This window comes from Petaurus breviceps, unplaced genomic scaffold, assembly GCF_028583685.1.
Source record: "Petaurus breviceps papuanus isolate PSGF00001 unplaced genomic scaffold, PetGlider_PUasm1.0 90760, whole genome shotgun sequence".
Lineage (NCBI taxonomy): Eukaryota > Metazoa > Chordata > Mammalia > Diprotodontia > Petauridae > Petaurus > Petaurus breviceps.
Genome location: NW_027187338.1, coordinates 7840349 through 7862310, shown reverse-complemented (window position 1 = coordinate 7862310; position 21962 = coordinate 7840349). Strand labels below are relative to the sequence as shown.

Genomic DNA, 21962 nt, shown 5'->3' with positions numbered 1-21962 from the left:
TCTTCCTTTTAGGGGGCATTATCATCAGTATTCTCCCATTCCCCTTCATAAATCTCCCTCCCTTCCACTCCCCCCACCCCCACCTCCAAAAAAGAAAAATGAAAGCTCTCCCTTGTAACAAATACTTCTAGTCAAGCAAGTGATTCACACATTGGTCATGTCTGAAAATGTATGTCTCCTTTGCCTCTAGTCCTTTACCTGTCTGCCAAGAGGTAGGAGGCATGATTCATCATTGGTCTTCTGGAGTCCTGGCTCATTACTGCACTGATCAGAGTTCTTAAGTCTTTCAAAGTTGTTTGTAATCATGGTATAAATTGTTATCCTGGTCCTGCTCATTTCACTCAGTATACATACAAGTTCATACAAGTCTTTGTTTTCTTTGGATCTGTTCTTTTGATCATTTCTTATAAGCCCCTGGCTCTTTGGCCAAATCACTGGATCTTTTTTGACCTCAGTTTACCATCTCTAAAATGAGGGGGATTCATTGAACAAGTACTGTGTTTAATGGCTATGCTAAATGATAGTGGAGATGTTGTTTGACTCAGGTCAAATACAATGAACCATGTTGGTACCAAACTATTAAAGTAAAAGAACCTAGCTTTACTTTTCTTTCTCATATAGTTGCTGTGTTCATTCTTCATTTTTTTAAGACCAATGACATCAGAGGGTGATGTCTTGACTCATGTGTGAACTGGATTTAAGTGGGGGCAGAACTGTACAAAGTTGTCTGCTTTATAATCTCTTTCTGAGTTGTGGAAGTCAACACAAAAATAAGGTAACTGGCTATGGCCTGGGATGCCATGGATGACCCTGGCATCTTCAATGACTGATCAAGCTCTAAGCTCTCCACAATGCCTATTTCAGCTGCTTTCATGATTGGTGGAACAAATTGTCTCCCCTATCCATTACACCAGGGGAAGTCTTCACATGCTTCAGGTAGATGTCCCCCTAACTCACTGACAGGTTTGAGGCCTGTTGCTTACCCTCGACCTGGTTTAGCCCATCTGCCAAGACAGTTTTACTGGGGTATGGCTGCTGCACATGCTACATCTTCTTAGAGCCAGAGATGAGGATTGAGAGCTAAGTAGACACCAAAGGTGAATGAGCAGTCCCAAAAAGGACTCACATCAGAGGTGCTAGCCCTCCCTAAACACCCCCCACACACACACACACATAGTGAAGATATATAATTTATAAAGGACACAGGCCCTACCCCCATGGTGCTCACAGTCTCATAGCTGGGGGAGACACCAATGGAGATAACTATAAGATATAATAGTGTATGATCAGTGCATTAGACTTCTGTCAAAGTCCAAGGAGGAAGACAATCATTATTACCCATGAGGATCAAGGAAAGCTTCCTGGAAAGGGAAGGGGAAATTTCACTAGTAATCTGTAGTTAACTGAGAAGATCTCTTCTGGCTCTGCTAGATGAAGACTTCTTGCTCTGGGGTGTTTTCCTTAGTAGACAAAGAGGGTCCTCTGTTAAGGATTCTCTAGGCAAAAGAACTATAGACCTTAAAGGAGCTGCTTTTAAAAAGGAGATTCAATGAATTCCTAGTCTCTTACATCAGGGTAGTGAGGTCAAGACAAGTAATGCATTTGTCTTTCTGACTAACTCTTTGAAAAATGAAGAATTCAGTGTCAAATCTCCACCTCTCCCAAAGGTATTTTATTTCCACCATTTTTATCAGTATCCTGTTTGAGAAAACATACAAAAGTTATAGAAGTAGAAAAGCTACAAAAGAATTCTAATTTTCCCAAAGGAGAAAATGCAGAGAACGGAACAGTAACTATTGTCATAGTGGAAGGAATCTCTTGGACTGTAACATGTAAAGCAAAATCACATCCACTCTTAACCAAAAAATGCATGAGTGGTTTTTGGGGGAAGAAATCTTAATTTATATCTAACTGAAGTAGAATCAACAGCTAAGTGGTGCAGTAGAGAGAGCTCTGGACCTGGAGTCAAGACATCCTGAATTCACATCTCACCTTCATCACTTATTAGCTCTGTGACCCTGGCCAGATCTCTTTACTTCTGTCTGCCTCACTTTCCTCATTTGGAAAAGTGAGCTTTGTGATAGCACCTACCTCCCAGGGTTGTTATGGGGATCAAATGGGATAACATTTGTGAAGTGCTTTGCAAACCTTAAAGTGTTATATACATGTTAGAAAAAGGTCAGGTCAATATAATAAAAATGACAATATTACCAAAATCAGTTTGTACTTTTAATGCTATGTCAATCAAATTACCAAGGTAATAGGTTACCAAACTTGAAAAATAGTAACAAAATTTATTTAGAAAAACAAAAGATCTAGAATATCAAGGGAAATGATGAAAAGAAAGAACAAAGGGAGAATAGCACTTCCAGACCTCAAACTAGATTATAAAGAAGCAGTTAACAAAACCATCTGGTACTGGTTAGGAATATAGACAGAGAGCAGTGAAGTAGATTAGACAAAGGAGATTCAGAAACAATAGAACTCAATAAGCCCAGGGTTTGATAGAATAGAAAGCATAAATGACTTAGGGAAAAACTCCCTATTTGATAAAAACTGCTGGGAAATCTGGAAAGCAATCTAGCAGAAGTTCAGTTTAGACTAACACCTTATACAATACTCCAAAATACATTCTAAATGGATACATGACCTTAATATTAAAGATCAGACTAGGTAGCGCAGTAGATAGAGCACCAGCCCTGGAATCAGGAGGATTTGAGTTCAAATACAGCCTCAGATACTTACTAGCCCTGTGATCTTGGGTGAGTCACTTAACCCTGTTTGCCCCAGTTTCTTCATCTGCAAAATGAGCTGGACAAGGAAATGGCAAAATTTTCACTCCATGAAAAACCCTAGATGAGGTCATGAAGATTAGGACGTAACTGAAATGACTAAATAATAAAATTAGAAGAATATTTTAAAATTTTCCAGCTCAGAAATTCGATTTATTGTAGTTGTTTGGGATGTAACCTTCCAAATAATTGCCTAGAAAGATGCTTTTATAAAAAAAGTTTTTTTTTAAAGCAATTGGGGTTAAGTAACTTGCTCAAGGTTACACGGCCAGGTGTTTCTGGGTGGGTGCTAAGTGGCTGAGCCCGGGATTCAATCTCCAGGTCTTCTCAACACTGGAGCCAGTGCTCTTACTTGCTGTGCTACCTGGCCGCCCCATAAAAAAAAATTTTTAAAGTAGACAATATTATTTGACTATACAGGTAAACAAATTTATTGTTTATTTCATAGTTATCCTATCTTACAATAAATTTGTTTACCCGTATAGTCAAATGGTATTGTCTACTTTTAAAAACTTTTTTATGAAAGCATCTTTCTAGGCAATCATTTGGAAGGTTACATCCCAAACTTAACTATAATAAATGGAATTTCTGAACTGGAAAATTTTAAAATGTGAGTTATGACCTGCCAGACTCAACTTTAGAGGTTTCTTAACAAGTAACTATGTCTTAGTCTCCTTACTCAATCTTTCCTTTGGGAAAATCAGAATTTAGCCCTTGTGTAGGTTTTAATCAAAAAAGAAAAGGGCTCTCAACTTCCACGCAAATACTCAGGCTAACCAAGCATCAAATGGAGGAATGGAACACGATAAGAATGCAATTGACTCATATTGAATTCACAGAAAGTCACACTCTTGTTCTCTAGGTTCCATCTTGCCCAGGGACTTTCATTGTATACATGATTCACAATACCACCAAAAGGTTGTGTCCAAGTCTCTTCTCCTTTAGATCTCAGCTCTGTCTCTCTTGGGAGCAGGGAGTGTGATTGGAGTAATGGATGAATAGAACTGTTTCCAGGTAACACAATCCATCAGACTGTGTCTGGTATACCAGTTGCAAGAGGAATAGAAGCAGTAATCATATCTGCTTTTCTTCTCCCCATATTTCTCTGTCGAAGGTCCCAGGTCTTTTTTTTTTAATTCAACTTTATTTTAAGTTCTGAATTATCTTCTTCCTTCCTCTCCCTTCTCTACCCAATGATAAGGCAAGAAAAACAAAACCCATTGCAAATACGTATAATTATGCAAAATAAACTCCTTATTAGCCATGTCCAAAAAGAAAGAGAAGAAAATATGCTTCAATTTGCACTTTTGAGTCCATCAGCTCTCTATCTTGAGGTAGACAGCATGCTTCAGGATGAGTTCTTTGGAACTGTGGTTGGTCACTGTATCAATCAACATTACCAAGTCTTTCAAAATTTATAATATTGCTCTTATAGTAGAAATTGTTCTACTTCTTCTCAGTTCACTCTGAATCAGTTAATATAAGTCTTCCCAGGTTTTTCTGAAACCATCCCCTTCATCCTTTCTTACAGCACAATAGTATTCCATCACACACACACACACACACACACACACACACACACGCACATCTATAACTTGTTCAGGCATTCCCCAATTGATGGGCATCTCCTCAGTTTCCATTTCTTTGCCACCACAAAACAAGATGTTATAAATATTTTTGTACACATGGGTTCTTTCCCTTTTTCTTTGATCTCTTTGGGATATAAACCTAGTAGTAGAATTACTGAGTCAAAGGATTTATAGTTTTCATTTACAGTTTCATAGCTCTTTGAGCATAGTTCCAAATTGATTTCCAGAAGAGTTGGACTAGTTCACAATTTCACCAACTATGCATTAGTAAACCTGTTTTCCCATATTCCCTCAAATCATTTTCCTTTGTTGTTTTTTTTTTTGGTCATCAACCATCTGATGGGTACAAATGGGTACAAAGTGGCACCTCAGAGTTGTTTTAATTTTCATTTCTCTAGTTATTAATGATTTAGAGCATTTTTTCATATATCTGTTGATAGCTTGGATTTTTCCTCTGAAAATTGCCTATTTGCAGGTGGCTAGGTGGCGCAGTAAATAGAACACCAGCCCTGGAGTCAGGAGGAAGGACCTGAGTTCAAATCCTGCCTCAGACACTTAACACAAAAACTAGCCATGTGACTTTGGGCAAGTCACTTAACCCCAATTGCCCTCCAAAAAAAAAAAGAAAGAAAAATGTCTATATATGTCCTTTTATTTTTTTTAAAGCAATTGGGGTTAAGTAACTTGCTCAAGGTTACACGGCCAGTTATTTCTGGGTGCAGTGCTAAGTATCTGAGACAGGATTCAATCTCAGGTCATCCTGACTCTGGGGCCGGTGCTCTTACTCACTGTACTACCTGGCCGCCCCATATATGTCCTTCAATCCAGGTCTCCTCTTCAAAAGACCATCTCAAACTCAAGTGTGATGAGTGAACTTAATCATCTATAATGCTAACATACTGAACCAGGTGGTCACTACAACTCCTTAGCTGTGAACCTTTTTCCCAAATCCATATTTTGTCAAATTGTTTACTTTGTCTAGGAAATTTCATAAGTTATTCTGAAGGAAGCAGAGGTGATAGGAACTTACCCAAATAGTCTGGTAGTATGCCTGGGAGGATGCAACCTCATTAACCATGTTTCTCTTTTTCTTAAATTTTTTTTATTTCAATAAATGACATTCCATGAAACTCTGCCTTCTCCTTCCTATGCTCCTATCAAGAAAGAAAAATAAAACCCCTATTATGAACACATATAGTTAAAACAAAACAAATTCCCCAAACTAGTTGTGTCCAAAAAATGTCTCAGTGAACACTATGAGTCCATCACCCCTTTATCAGGAGATTTCATCCTGTTTCATCCTAGGTCCTCTGGAATCATGGTTGGTCATTAAACTGATCAGTGTTCCTAAGTCTTTCAAAGTTTGTTTGTTTACAATGTTGATGTACAAATTTCTCTCCTGATTCTGCTCACTTCACTCTGCATCATTTCATACAAGTCTTTCCAGGTTTCTTCTTACAGCACAAAGTTATTACATCACATTTATATTCAGTCATTCCCCAATTGGTGGGCACCTCCTCAGTTTCCAATTCTTTGCCACCACAAAAAGCCATAAATATTTTTGTGCATCTTTAGTTAGAGTGTGATAGTTTAGGAATATTCCCTCCCTTAATCTACCCCTTCCTCTAATTCTCCTTTTCCTTCTTACATCCATATTGAATGAAATGTATTTCTACTCAACTCTGTATGTGTATGTGTTCTTTCTTCCTTTGATCAGTTCAGAGGAAAGTGAAGTGTCAGCCACTTCCCCCACCCTTTGCTCCTTGTTTGTATAGACTTCTACTTGCCATACTAATTATGTGAGAAAATTTTCCCTAATCTTTCCCCTCCTTTTCCAATTTTCTTTTAAGATCATAAAGAGATAACAGAACAAGTCCCAGGTCTTTTGTCCAGTTAAGACTCCCTCTACAATCCCTTATGATGTAGAGGGTTCAGAAGTGACATGTATCATCTTCCCATTATAGAATCTAAGTAATTTATTCTAGTTTTGTCCCTTATGATTATTTGTTCATGTTTACTTCCAAAGAAGTTAAACACACACACACACACACACACACACACACACACATTAAGAATCGCTGTTCCAGTCCAACCCTCTCAGCTCAGGATTAAATGTCAACTCAGACAAATCAAGGATGTACTTTGCTCTTGTTCTTGCTGAAGACACAACCTTGGATACTTTCTGGGTGGCTGACTGAATCCAAGGCTGTAGAGACCATTTAATCTAACTCCCACATTGGCCAGAGATAGAAATGGAAGACCTGAGGGAGTAGGAATTTGCCTAAGGTTTCATAATGAAGAGCAGAGCCAAGACTAAAAGCCAGGTTTTCCCAGAATCACAGAAGTGGTAGGTATCTAATTATAGACCATCTAGTCCAAACCCCTCTTTTTATAGATTAAACTGAGACCCAGAGAGAGGCAGGGATCTACCTGCCTATGGTCCTATATTGAGTTAGCGGCAGAATTGAAGCTAGACCCCAGACAGCCTGACTTCCTGCCCAGTGCCCTTTCTCTTCCTCCCATCCCAAATGCCTTCCTTGCACTCTTCCCTTCCACTCCCAGGCTTGCAGACCTGGATTTTTCCTGCTTCCTCAGGTTCTACCACAAAATCACTCCAGGTCCCAATGGCCCAAGTAAATGGGGGTGGAGATTGATATAGTGATTTAAAGTTTTCAAAGTGCTTTGCCAATATTATTTCATCTAATCCTAACAGCATTTGCTATTAGGTTTGCTCCCAGGTTTGGGAGGTAGTTGCTCTTATTATCTCCATCTGACAGATTAGGAAACTGATGCAGAAAGAAGTTAAGTGACTTGCCCAGGGTCACATAGCTAGTAAGTGTCTGAGGTTGGATTTGAACTCAAGTCTTCATGATTCCAGGCCCAATGCTCTATCCACTACAATACCTACCTACCCTTCTAAAGCTACTTTCCAGAAAGGGTAGAACAGAGTAAAGAGGGCCTTGCCAACCCAAGATAAGTGAGGTATAAGGCAACTTCCCAAGGTTCAAAATACCAACATAGCTGCTCTCCATTTTATTCAGTGACAAATTAAGAACAGAGAAAATTTAAAAAAAATAGTATAATTCTGTATTTCGCATTCACCAAGTGTAATTCAACCAAGTACTACTCCACCCCTGGCCGTACATTCATTTAATCAATCACAAAGTCCCTCTTCTAAAATACTTCTCCACCCCTAGGCAATACCTTGATTTAGTCCATCACAAAGCCCCTCTTCTCAAATAGAGATTAGTTTCCAATCATAAGTAAAGTACATTCATTTGTTCAATCACAGAGCACAAAAAAGTCAAAAGTTTCCCACCCTTGGATCACAACTGAATCTATCCCAGAGTTATAACAAGCTTAAGCACAGCATTTAATACCCAAAGAGGGGTCTTTTCTTTTCTTCATCTTGACCTGAGGCATGTTCTCAGCAATCTTTGTTCCTAGGGAGACAAAGCTTAGCAAGACCACAAGATACATTGCCAGTGTCTTCATTAATTCATTCTCTGTCTACAGAACAGTCCTAGGACTCCTGAAAACATTAGCAAAACCCTCTTCCAGGATTTCTGTAAACATACAACAAGAAAATCCTTCTTCAGGGTTTCTGAACCAACAGCAAGGTTCCAGAACCTCTGCAACAGCAGCATTGGCCTTTACCAGTGGGCTCAATTCACTCTCTGTCTGCAGAACAGTCTCAGCAGCTCTGAACCAACAGCAAGGTTCCAGAACCTCTGCAACAACAGGATTGTCCTTCACCAGTGGACGAATCTAGCAAAACAACATCAAAACAGACAGACAAAGTACCAGCATAATAGTCATGTTTCCTCAGTCCTTGGCAGCTCTGGGTGGCAACTCTCAAAAGTCCTAGGCAGTTCAAACTGGCCCTCAGCAATCCTCTTTGTTTCTGCCTCCATGATGCTGCTTCCAAAAAATTCTTCTGCCTCTCTCTACTTGTGTCTCTCTAAATTCACGTCACCAGTTCCTACCAGTTCAGCCCTCTCTTTTCACATCAACAAGTCCATCCCACAAGTGGGATTCACAAGCTCTGGGTTTTAACACAATCAATTTGAAAACCAAGCCAATACAGGGGGATCTTTAAATTTCATTACTATTACAAAGACCAGATGCCTAGCATTGCAGGTCATTGAAAGAACTTGTAAATGTGATTGCTAGGGATTTGTGTGTTCTTTGGGGAATGGTGGAAAATAGAAATACCATAGGAATGGTGATGGAAAATGTTGGCCCCTTTTTGGAAAAGAAAAGATGGATTTTGGAAACTGCAGTGCTCTCCATCTTATCTCCAACCTTCCTTCAGGCTGGCTAAAAGTCACATAGAATAATGCTGCTGAGACAGTGGGAGCTGTCCAACTGTAGGCAGTGTAGAAGAGACTGGAAGGCAGGATGATCTTTTGGGCTGGGCATAAGGATGTGCCAATATCCACCACTTCTCTCAAACAACCAGAACAACACATGATATGAACTCTTTGTTGAAGTCAGACCCCACCTTTGCTATTCTCAATTTCAACCTAACTCCCATACCACCTCTCTTCATTCATCTCCTAGAGCATAATAATTTAATAAAAGTATTTGTTCTGTAAGGTTTGGATTCAGTTATAGCACTGCACCTGAGGACCTAGAAGGCCACAAGTGTACTCAAGGCCATAGGTTCCTCATCTCTGTCCTAGACTGGATCCTGGTACTCAGCTTCTCATTGATCCTGTCTTTTATCTCTAGCCCTTTGGGTCAGTAGTCCTCCAGTTTGGTACCTGGCACTTTGGCTTCCTACCCACTGCAAATAATGTTTCTGGCTATAACTTTTCATCAGTCCTCTTCTCCATCACCAAGATGGTGTGGACATTGCCTTTCTAGATTACTGTCAGGTCATATCTACACCAACGTATTCTTCCTTATGGGCTACAAGAGGGTCTGAAACAGTAGCTCCCCTTATGGCATATGAATGTGATGGAATACTATTGCACTTTATGAATGACATTTCATTGAAACTAGGAAGACTTGTATGGATGCAGAGTGAAGTGAGCAGAGCCAGCAAAACAATTGATACAATAATGACAGCATAAAGACAAACAACTTTGAAAATTACTTGAAAAAATTCTGATCAGTGTAATGACCAACCATGATTCCAGAAGATGTATGATGTAACATGATGTTTGATAGAAAGTTTCTCCATTATGGCTTCAAGATGAAGAATGAGACATACCTTTTTTTTTCAGACATGGACAATGGGGGAATTTGTTTTATTTGACACTGCATATTTTCTTGCAAGGATTTTTGTGTTGTTTTTTTTTTTAAGTGGGGTAAGGGATAAGGTAGGAAGAGGAGAAAATAGATTGTTGTTAATTGAAAAAGAAAATTTAAATTTAAAAACAAAACAAATTGGCAGTTTGCCTCAACTTCCATTCTTGATCTCTTCCATACCACCCAACATACTTTAGAGATGTAAAAAGATGCTTGATGGATACTTGAAGAATCATGAAATTGAAGAGTTGGAAGGAAATCAGAAGCCATTGAATCCATCCCAGATCTCAAAAAGAATCCTCTCTACAATTTACCTGACAGAAAGACATCCAGAAAAGCTAATGTGAACTTAAGGGATAGGGACTGGACCTTGATTTCATTAGTATACAAAACTGTCAGGTGAGGAATCTCTACTAGGACAGATCAGCACCTTTTCTATACCTTGCAATCTTAGAGAATCGCCTAGAATACTGAGAATTTAAATGACCTGCCCAGCATAAGTAAGAGGTAGGGGCTTAAGCCCAGATCCTGCTGACCCTGAGACCAGTTCTCTTTCTACTACCCTATACTGACCTTCAAGGTGAGGTGGTGGTGATGGTGGTGGTGGTGGTTGTGGTTGTCATTCAGTCACATTCAACTCTTCATGACCACATGGATTATATGAGTTTAGGCCACATTGAGGCACAGTCCCCCGAACACAGGAGCTGCTGGTCCCATTGTCCTTTGTACTGGTCAGATCCTACCCACAGTGTTCTGCTCATGTCTGGGTGCCACATTTCAGGAAAATAATTGATAAATTGGAGACAATCAAGAGGAAGGGCAACATAGTAGGGAAAGAACTGGAGATTAAGAAGAATCAATTACCAGAACCAGAGATGTTTAACTTGGTGACGACAAGATTAAGTAGAGGATATGTTATGTGCCTTCAAGAATCTGAAAGACTACAAAGGACTGTTCATACCTTTTGATCCAACAATACCACTGCTAGGTATGTATCCCAAAGAGATTTTTTTTGAAAAGGGAAGGGGAAAAAGGAGTTATTTGCACAAGGATATTTATATCAGCTCTTTTCATGGTGGCAAAGAATTGGAAATGGAGCAGATGCCCATTAGCTGGGGAATGATTGAACAAGTTGTGGTATATTAATGTAATAGAATACAATTGTTCTATAAGAAATGATGAGTGGATAAGAAATGATGAGCAGGCAGACTTCAGAAAAACCTGGAGACATATGAACTGAAGCTGAGTGAGGGGAGCAGAACCAGGAGAACACTGTACACATTTACAGTCACACTCTGTGATGACTAGCTTTGCTAGACTTGCCTCTTCTCAGCAATGCAAGGTTCTAAGACAGCTCCAAAAGACTCATGATGGAAAAGGCTATCCACATCCAGAGAAAGAATTATGGAGTCTAAATGCAAATCAAAGCATACTATTTACTCTCCTTTTTTTGTTGTTTTATTTCTTCTTTCTTGTGATTCATTCCATTGGTTATAATTCTTCTTTACAACATGACTAACGTGGCAATATGAGTGTATATGTAGAGTTTACATTAGATTGCATGCCATCTTGGGCAGAGAGGGAGAAAATTTAAAACTCAAAATCCTGTGGAACTGAATGTTCTAAACTAAAAATAAATTACTTAAAATTTTTTAAAAAAGAAAGAAATGATGAGCAGGTAGATTTCAGAAAACCTTGGAAAGACTTACGTGAACTGTGTGTGATGCAGAGTGAAATGAACAGAACCAGGAAAATGTTGTACACAGTAACAATGCTGTATGATGATCAGCTATGAATGACTTAGCTATTCTCAGCAATATAATGATCCAAGACAATACCAAAGGACTCATGATGAAAAATGCTACTCACCTCTAGAGAAAGAACTGACAGTGTCTGGTCATGACCCTATAATGCCAAGCAAGGGCAACTTCCATAAGTTAAAAATACCAGCACAGCTGCTCTCCATTTTATTCAGTGACAAATTAAGAACAGAGAAAATCAAAATACAGCATAATTCAAAATACTTCATTCACCAAGTATAATTCAATAATTTCCAAGTACTACTCTACCCCTGGGCAGTACATTCATTTAGTCAATCCGAAAGACCCTCTTCTCAAATGGAGATTAGTTTCCAATCATAAACAAAGTGCATTCATTTGGTCAGTCACAGAACACAAAAAAGTCAAAAGTTTCCCACCCCAGAATCACAACTGAATTACAATTATCATCAGTTAACACCAAGCGCCTTCTCAAAAGGGGCAGTAGAAAGCACAAAGGCCATCTACCCCTGAGTTACAACAAGGTCAAGATATCATCACAGCATTTAATACCTAAAGAGAGGTCTTTTCTTCATCATGACCCGAGGCAAGTTCTCAGCAGTCTCTATTCCTGGGGAGACAAAACTTAACTAGGCCACAAGATACATTGCCAGTGTCCTCATTAATTCATTCTCTGTCTGCAGAACCGTCCTAGGACCCCTGAAAACATTAGCAAGACCCTCTTCCAGGATTTCTGTAAACATACAACAAAAAAATCCTTCTTCAGGGCTTCTACCACTTTTAAGGCCCTAAAGCAAGGGACAGCAAACTACAATCTATGGTCCCAATCTGGGTTGATGCCTGGTATTGTATGGTTTGTGAGCTAAGACTGGCTTTTACATTTTTAAATTGTTGGGGAAAAAATAATCCAAAGAGGAACAATATTTTGTGACATGAAAATTATATGAAATTCAAATTCCAGTGTCCGTGAATGAATTTACTAGAAAACAGCCATGTTCATTCATTTATTTCTTTCATTAATTCATGTACTCAATTTGTTTTGTCTGTGGCTTAGTTCTCCCTACAACAGCTAAATTGGGTAGTTGTGACAGAGACTTTATATGGAAGTATCACTTCTCATTGCTCAGTGCACTACACATGGCAGTGACACAGTTATAACAACACGGCATTTAGAGTGCTATGTGTATCGCCTCACCACAAATTTTTAATTTTTTTTTATGACCACTGTACACCCATTATGACAAAATAGGGCAGGTAGGTGGTATAGCAGATAAAGCACTGGGCCCAAAGTTTGGAAGGCTCATCTTCATGAATTTAAATCTGACCCCAGATACTTAATAGCTGTGTGATCCTGGGCAAGTCACTTAATCCTATTTGCCTCAGTTTTCTTATCTATAAAATGGGCTGAAGAAGGAAAAGGCAAACCATTCTAGTATCTCTGCCAAGAAAAATCTCAAATGGGGTCACAGAGAGTTGGATATGACAAAAAAATGGCTGAACAATATGTCAAAACAAAAAAAAAGACAGGGAAAAAGTTTTATTACTATTTTTAAAAACTCAAGATTAAAACTGAAATTTTTCTAAGTGAGAAGAACCCCTCTCAATCGCTATATTTTTAAATACTGAATGATTTTGGAAATTAGTTTTTGTTACAGAATTGAAAATGTTTCTTATTGAATTCAACCTAAAACGCCAAAGCAAAATAGCACTTAGATGTGAAACTTATACTGGAGTAAGATGAATTAAACAACTAATGCTGTTGGAAACACAAGTGATATCGAGCTGGCTTATACACTTCCCATGCCATAAAAGATAAGTGACAAATGTTGGAGGGGAATTGGAAAAAATGAGACTTTAATGCACCCTTGGTGGAGTTGTGAATTGATTCAACCATTCGGTAGAGTAATTTGGAACTATCCCCAAAGGCTATAAAATTGTGCATACCCTTTGACCTAGAAATGCCATTACTAGGTCTGTATTTAAAAAAAAAAGGAAAAGGAAAAGGATCTATATGTACAAAAATATTTATAGCAGCTCTTTTCCGGGGGCAAAGAATTAGAAGTTGAGGGGATGCCCATCAATTGAGGAATGGCTTAACAAATTGTTGTATGTGATTAGGATGGAATACTATTGTACTATAAGAAATGATGAACAGGATGCTCTCAGGAAAACCTGGAAAGACTTGCATGAGCTGAAACAAAGTGAAATATACCACGTACAAAGTAGCAGCAATATTGTAAGATGATCAGCCGTGAATGACTTAGCTATTCTCAGCAATACAAAGACAACTCTGAAGAATTTAGGATGAAAAATGCTATCCATGCCCAGAGAAAGAACTGATGGTGTCTGAATACAGATTGAAGCATATCTTTTTTTAAACTTCATTTATTTTTCTTGAGTTTTTTTCTTGTTTATGTGTTCTTTCACAACATGACTATTATGAATATGTTTTGCATGATTAACATGTATAACCTATATGAAACTGCTTGCCTTCTCAATGAGGGAGGTGGGGACAGAGGAAAAGAGAGACTTTAGATCTCAAAGTTTTAAAAACAAATTTAAAAAGTTGTTTTTACATGTAAGTGAGGGAAAATAAAATAATAAAAGCTTTTAAAAAAAGTTAAAACAAGAAGCAAGAGCTCCATTCTTCCTCAAATTCACAGAGGATGTATCTTCTAAGCTCAAACTACAGTTTCACGATGTTTTTCAGGCCTTGATGCAAATGGAAAGAAAATTTAACTGGATAGTTGAGGAAATTCCACATATCTTTCAACTGGAAGTGATAAATCTTCAAAAAGGTAAGTATCAAGAGAAGAATCTAATAGACCCTACAAATGCGTTCTAGGCTATGAATATACTCAATTAAAATCATATGCTCATGGATTGATATCAGTATTTAGCATGAAGACATTTTCAAAGATGAAATGTGAAATCACATTACAGAACAGACAAATATCTGCAATCAATTTTGATAAGAATATGTGTGTATATATATATGTATATACATATATAAATGATTGAAAAACATATAACTGATAAGGAACACAACTTAGTATCCCAATTAAATGAAATTATATCCTCTCCCTCAAGAAAGAATTGCATTCTTTCCATTAGTAGATTTGTATTACAAAGAATATATACTCAGTTACTATTATTATTATTATATTTTAAATTTCATGAATTAAAAAATTTGTGAAAATTTGTTTTCTTGTTATATAAGTTGTTAATGCTGTTCAGTCATTTTAGTTATGTCTGACTCTTTATGACCCCATTCTGGGTTTTCTTGGCAAAGATACTGGAGCTATTTGTCATTTCCTTCTCCAGCTCATTTTAGAGACAGAGATGAGGAACTAAGGCAAAAAGTTAAGTGACTTGCCCAGGGTCACCCAGCTTGTTGAACTGTTCTGAGGCCAGATTTGAACTTAGGGGGATTAGTCTTCCTGATTCCAAGCCCAGTGCTCTATCTGTTGTACCACCTAGCTACCTGTATTAAATAAGTACCTACAAAATATCCTTGATTTTGCCTGTTTTCCCACAAATTTTTTTTTTTTACCATAAGGTGCTTTACATAAAAAGTTTTCTGACCCTTGCTCTAGAGACTAGAAGTGTCAAACATTCGGCATGTGGCCCATAATACTTCCAAGGGCAGCTGAGACAAACCAAAATATCACTGGGAAATATTTAACAAAACAAAAATACAATAAAACATAGATAATGTAAATATGTGATTGTCTAAATCAACATGTGGTCTACATGTTTCTATTTGATTTTGACACTAGATCATCCTGCAGTTCATAAGTCTCCACCCATATGCTTAGCCTTGACAATCAGCCAATGGACACAATTAGCTCTTAGCAAAAGTATTTACTAAGAATAAAAAACAATAGCTATAAAACAACCTTTAGAAATGTGAGACACATTTTCCCACTTACACACACACAGCATTTATGGAAAGAGTAAGCAACAACTCATTATACAATAGTATTGAGACACACCTGTCAGGAGCATATTATGGCCAAAGTTAATCACTCCTCTGGTACTTCTGGGTCTCAAAGTCTTCTCACAAAGCTCCACTTTTGATTGCCAGGGCTAGCCCTCTCTCGACTCCAAAGGCAGCTCTTTTCTCTGCTGCCAGGAGTTATGCTTCTTGAAGCTGCTTTCAGCCTTGAGGGTCAGCCTCTCTCTCAACTGGGCTTTAAACCTTCTTAAAGTTGCTCTTCAATTTCTGAATTTGATGTTTCCTTCTGAGCAAGTAGAGTGGTGATCAATGAGGGAAAGGGGAAGAAGGAAAAGAAAATCCCCTCCTCCTCAGCAAGAGATAAAAAGTTGACTTCTTCTACAAGTTAACAATTAAACTCTTATTATTCATCAGTCATTGTACCAAGTGCTTGAGTTACAAAGAAAGGCAAAAAAACAATGACAAAATCTTCTGTTTGGCCTTTAAAATCCTTCATGATTTGCTCTCCCACTACTTTTCCATTCTTCTTATACTTTACTCCCTCCTACTTACTCTGCAACCCAGTAACAGTGATCTTTTTGCTCTTTTCCAAACAAGACACTGGTCCTAGAGGTAAGAAGAAGCTAGAAAGCTGAGGAGGGAGTTACATGATCAGAGTTGTACTGTAGGAAAATCACTTTGGTAGCTGAATAGAGGATGAATTGAAGTGGGAAGAGAATTGAGGCAGGGAGAAGTTAAAAGGCTTTTATAATCATGTAGGTAAGAGGAGACAACGGCCTGTATAAAGACTGTGTAAGTGGAGAGAGGATAAATTTATGAGAGATAACGTGAAGGTAAAATGGAAAAGATCTGATAGCAAATTAGATATGTAGGGTGAGGAATTGAGGATGATACTAAAGATACTAAAGGGAGTGGGTGACTGAGAGGATGATGGAACCCTCAATAGTAATAAAGAAGTATGGAAGGAAGAGGCTTAGGGAGGAAAGAATGACTTTTCTTTGGGATATATTGCAAAAAAAAGTAGTTGATGATGTGGGACTGGGGTTGAGGAGAGAGATTAGGGATGGTTTTGTAGATCTGGATAAATATGATAGTAAAATTCAAGGAAATTGATGATAACATCAAGTGAGAAGCATAGAGAGAGAAGAGAAAAAGGTCCAGGATAAAACCTTGGGGAAACTCAAGGTAAATAAATGGGTGTGATTCGGAAGAACATTAAGCAGAATAGACTGAGAAGGAGCAATCAAATTAGCAGAAGAACCTAGAAAGAACAGAGAAATTATCCAGAAGGAGATGGTGATCAACAAAGGCTATAGAAGGCTACAGAGAAGTTAAGAATGGTAAGGATTGAAAAAAGGCCATTAGAACTGTTAATCACCGATAACTTTGGAGAGAGCAGTTTCATTTGAATGATGAAGTTGGAAGGCAGATCACAGAGGGTTTAGAAGCAACCCAGAAGAGAGGAAAAGGAGGCATCTGCTGTAGATGGCTTTCTCAAGGAATTTGTTAGAAATAGGACCATAACTAGAAGTGATGGCTGGATCAAGTGAACATTTTTTTAAGGATGAGGAGGACAGGTGTATGTTTGTAAGCATCTGAGAAGGAGCCAGTAGATAAGGAAAGACTAAATATTAGAGAGAGAGAGAGAGAGGATAATAGTGGGAGCAAGCTACTAGAGAAGATAGAAAGCGATGGGATCAAAGATACAGATAGAGGGTTTTGCCTGGGCAAGGAGAACAGCCACCTCTGCATTTGAAACAGTAGTAAAGAAGATGGTGGGGGGAGACATATGGGCAATATGAGATGAGAGAAAAGAGAGCTCTAGATGAATGACCTCATTTTTTTCCCAGTTAAATATGAGGCAAAGTTCTTGGCTGAAAGGGATAGGAGAGGGGGAGGCCTGGATGATTTGAGGAATGAAAAGGTTTGAAAAAGCCTGTGGTGAGTGAGATAGTGAGTCACTCTTGAAAGTGTAAAACGATTGCCTTGATGCAGTGAGAGACCAGTTAGGATTATAGAACACAAATCTGTAATGGACTCAGCAGAATTCCATGATTTTCTCCATTTTTATTCAGCAGCACATAAGTAATAGCAAAGGAGGGCAATTTTGTGAGTATCCAGGGTTGAGACTGGGCAAAGAATGATCAATGACAGGACAAAGAAAAAAGAGATTCAAATGTAGAGCCAGAATTGGAAAGCCTCACTCTACCTAGAGTTGAATGGTTTGCATTTTTATATAGTCCTAAGGGGCCATCACTGATTCTCTTAAACCATGACTAGTTTAGGGGTACTTAACCTGGCATCCCATAAATTTGTCCTTTAAAAAATATTTTGATAATTGTATTCCAATATAATTGGCTTTCTTTGTAATCACATCTGCTTTATTTTTTATGTTTAAAAACATTATTCTGGGAATTGGTCCAAGGGCTTTACCAGATAGCCAAAGGGGTCAAGAACACACAAAATAGCTAAGAACTCTAGATAGATGTTTCTCTAGTGCCCCCTTTACCCAATGGCCAGGACCAATAATCTTCTTAAATTAAGGTTAAGAATCTTCTTTTCATCTTGTTGTGAGGCTAAGTGACTTGCCCAAGGTCACACAGCTAGTAAGTGCTAAGTGTCTGAGGCTGGATTTGAACTCAGGTCCTCCTGACTCCAAGGCCAGTGCTCTATCCACTGCACCACCTATCTGCCCCTATCTACTTCCTTAAACTAGCATCCACAACTTTCTACAATCTGGTTGTGAGCTAACCAGCAAGCTTTATTTCATGCTTCTCCTTTTCATGTAATATCCATTTCAACCAAACTGGACTATTGCTAATTTATAACTCCAGTTAGTCAAGAAGCAATGCACAAGAATTAATTAAGCACCTACTATGTGCCAGTCAGAGATACAAAGACAAGTGAAACAGTCCTGGCCCTCAAGGAGCTTATATTCTATTGAGGTTGAAAATATATACATATATAAGTGTAATGAGGGCTTAGTGAGTGCCTAGATTACCAGGGATGTTGTCATCCACATGGAAGATCCACATGGACCTGCTTCTGGGAGACTGGAGAACTGCAGTGTGAGTGGACATTCTCTGTTGGCAAACAATGTTGGGAGTGCCCTTTTTCCATTGGCTATTGGCACAGTGGATAGAGTGCTCTGCCTGGAGTCAGGAAGATTCATCTTCAAGAGTTCTAATCTGGACTCATACACCTGCTAGTTGTGTGATCCTGGGCAAGTCACTTAACCCTGTTTGCCTCAGTTTCTATATAAATGTATAACTTTATATCTATATAATGATATATTATCTATAAAATGAGATGGAGAAGGAAATGACAAACCACTCTAGTATCTTTGCCAAGAAAACCAAAATGTGGTCACAGAGAGTCAAGACATGACTCAACAACAACAAAAATATATACACACACACTACATATAAAACAAGTACAAAATTAATTAAATATTTAATCAACAAGTATTTATTGTCTGCTATGTGCCAGGCTATGGGATACATGTACAGTGAAACAATCCTTACATGAAATGAGTTTATATTCTTAATGGGAGAGAAAACAAGTACATATAAAAATATATTTAGCATACAGTATGCATAAATGTATGTACATACATACACAAAGAATAATACACTCAGGGGAATCAGGAAAGACTTTCTGCAGGAGATAATGAGTGCTTAGCAGGGTAGGCTTAGCACCTAGTAGGCACTTAATAAATTTGATTGACTGAAGGTGGTACCTGAGTTGTATCTTAAAGGAAGATGACTTGCCAAGTAGGAGGTAAGGAGAGTGTGAATTCCTGGCAAGAGGGGAGGGGAAGCTTTAGCTTTGGCCCTGACTACAAGGTAGCCTTTCTGTCTCCTTCCCTTCCAGTCCCTCTATGCCTTCACTCTGGTGCCCTTTCCTCCAGGAAGCCTCTCTGAAACTTCTGCTAGCACATTCTTTTGCCCTAATTATTTGTATACTTATATGCCTTCCTCCCCACCACTGAATTAGGTTCTAAGCTCCATACAAGCTGAATTGTGCAAGTCAAGCATAGTGAGCAGAGTACTGGACTTGGAGGCAGGAATGACCTGGGTTCAAGTGCTGTCCCAGATGCTAGCTATATGAGTTTGGGTAACTCTGGAAATTTGAGCTGAAGTTTCTTCATCAATAAAGTAGAGAGACCTGTGTGCCAACTTCACAGGATTGGTAATGTAGGTAAAGTTCTTTACCAACATTAAAACACTATATAAGGGGAAGCTAGGTGGCACAGTGAATAGAGCAGCGGCCCTGGAGTCAGGAGGACCTGAGTTCAAATTCAGCCTCAGACACTTAACACAAAAACTAGCCATGTGACCTTGGGCATGTCTTGCCCTCCAAAAAGCAAAAACAAAAACAAAAACCACTATATAGATGAAAGTGGTTTTATTTCCATTGTTTCTATCCCCCCCCCCAAAGGGGTACAGAAACTTGTACAGGGAAAGTGCTTGATGTTTGTTACATTAGATTGAATTGAGGAAGCGATGCTTCCCTTCCACGAATTCCCATCCCCCACTCCTACCACTGCCTGCTCACTACCTATCCCTCAGTTCATACCACAGACCCAGGAACCATTTCCTCCTCATCTGGCCCAACCCCACCCCATCATGCTTTTTAGCATGATGTTTTCAGCCATGTTCTCAAGTGCTTTCAATGAGGATGAACATGGTGCCAAAGTCAGCTACAGTAGTGATGGGTAAATTCTTTAACTTGAAATACAAGCCAAGACCCAAGTGGAGGGCGTGAGTGTTGGTGCATGATTTTCTGTTTGTTAGATGACTGTGCACCCAGTGCAGCCTCTGAGGCTGAGATGCAACAAAGTATGGATCAATTTTCTGCTCCTTGTGCTAATTTTGGCCTAACAACACCAAGAAAACCCAGGTGCTCCATCAGGCACCACCACACCCCCATCCATGGAACCATCAGTTACAGCAAATGGAGACGTACTGGATGCGGTGGATAAGTTCACTCCCCTTGGCAATGTACTTTCCAGGGATGCACACACATTGATAATGAGGTTGACACCCACATTTCCAGAGCTAGCTCAGTGTTTGGGAGGCTCCAAAGACAAGTATGGGAGAGAAGACTGAAGGTCTGCAGAGCCATGGTGCTGATCTCACTGTAAGCCTGTGAAACCTGGACAGCATACCAGCGCCATACCAGGAAACTGAATCGCTTCCATTTGGATCGTCTTAGGAAGATTCTGCAGATCACCTGGCAGGATAAGGCACCAGACACTGAGGTCCTCGCTTGAACTAAACAGCCAAGCACTCCAACTCTGCTTCAGAGAGTGCAGCTCTGATGGGCTGGCCACATTGTTGGAATGCAAAAACGTAAGCTTGCCCAAAAGATCATTTTACACAGGGCAAGCATTCACATGGGGGTCAGGAGAAGCGCTACAAGGACACACTCTCAAGGTCTCTCTCAATAACTTTGGAATTGATTGAATGACATGGGAGACACTGGCACAGGACCGCTCAGCAATGGTGTGCCCTCATAAGAGAAGGTTCTGTGCTCTATGAGCAAAGCAGAATCGAAACGCCTCAAAGGAAATGAAGAATGCGCAAATATAAAGTATCCACACCAAATGTTCAAAAGGACTATTTGTGCCTGACCTGTGGTGGAACATTTGGAGTTCATATTGGTCTGATCAGCCACAGTCAGACCCGGAAACCTGACTCTAGCATAGGGATGTCATTTTGGTCCTCTTCGAGAGCAAAAGACAACAACCAACCCTACCTCCCACTTCTAGAAACAAATGATGATTAAATCAACTCACCTATGGTTCATGGACGGGATGCGTCTGTCAGTAAATATGCATTTTTAAAAAATGCTTACTATGTGCCAGAAATTTTGCTTAGTGCTAGAGAGAGAAACAAAAGCAAAAATAGTCCCTGTTCCTAAGGAGATTACATGCTTTTGGGGAAGACAAGAAGGTATATACAAGAGTATATACAGAGTAGATGGAAGGCTGTACAGATTCATCAGTTTATTCCCCTATGACCCCACTCACGATCTCTGGAATTTTCCATAGGAAAGTACACCTCTGTGGCCACCACACCCTAATGTATAGGGTTTTCCCCATCAGAGTATGTAATATTTACATTATAACATATTAGTTATAGATAGAGCATCCAAATACAAACAAGAAAGATAGTCCCTACCTTCAAGGAACTTCTATTCCAATTGGGGACACATAAAGGGGGACTGGAAGAGAGGGGAGGTAAGCAGATGACAAGGAGGTCTGCATAGGATGATGTGGAGGCCTAATTCCAGGCAAGGTAAAATGAAAGCTCCCCTAGGGGAGCCCAATGTCCTAGGGGCAGAATCCAAAGTTCTGTATCTAGAGGGGAACGAGGACTATTGCCGAGGTACTAACAAGAAATAAAATGAGCTCTTAAAAGCAGGGTAGGGACCATCTTTGCTTTTATAATTGTAGAGGTGAATAAATTTTTTTATTCATTTATTCACTCATTCATTGACTCATCCCTATCTTTCCATTCTGATTCCACATCTTCCCCAAAATTTAAAACTCAATTTGCTGGAGGCTTTCCTTGATTTCTCCCCG

The 21962-nt window shown here is 39.1% G+C and overlaps 1 long non-coding RNA gene across 1 annotated transcript in view; it reads right to left on the bottom strand.

Annotated features, from left to right (window-relative positions):
* LOC138146268 (uncharacterized) overlaps window positions 1-21962 on the bottom strand; it is a 40926-nt gene that overhangs the window by 17173 nt on the left and 1791 nt on the right. Inside the window, exons 2-4 of the long non-coding RNA XR_011164442.1 lie at window positions 21174-21257; window positions 15411-15659; window positions 5412-5535 (exon numbers count right to left, since the gene is read on the bottom strand). This is a non-coding gene — a long non-coding RNA (uncharacterized lncRNA). The remainder of the gene's footprint in view (window positions 1-5411; window positions 5536-15410; window positions 15660-21173; window positions 21258-21962) is intronic.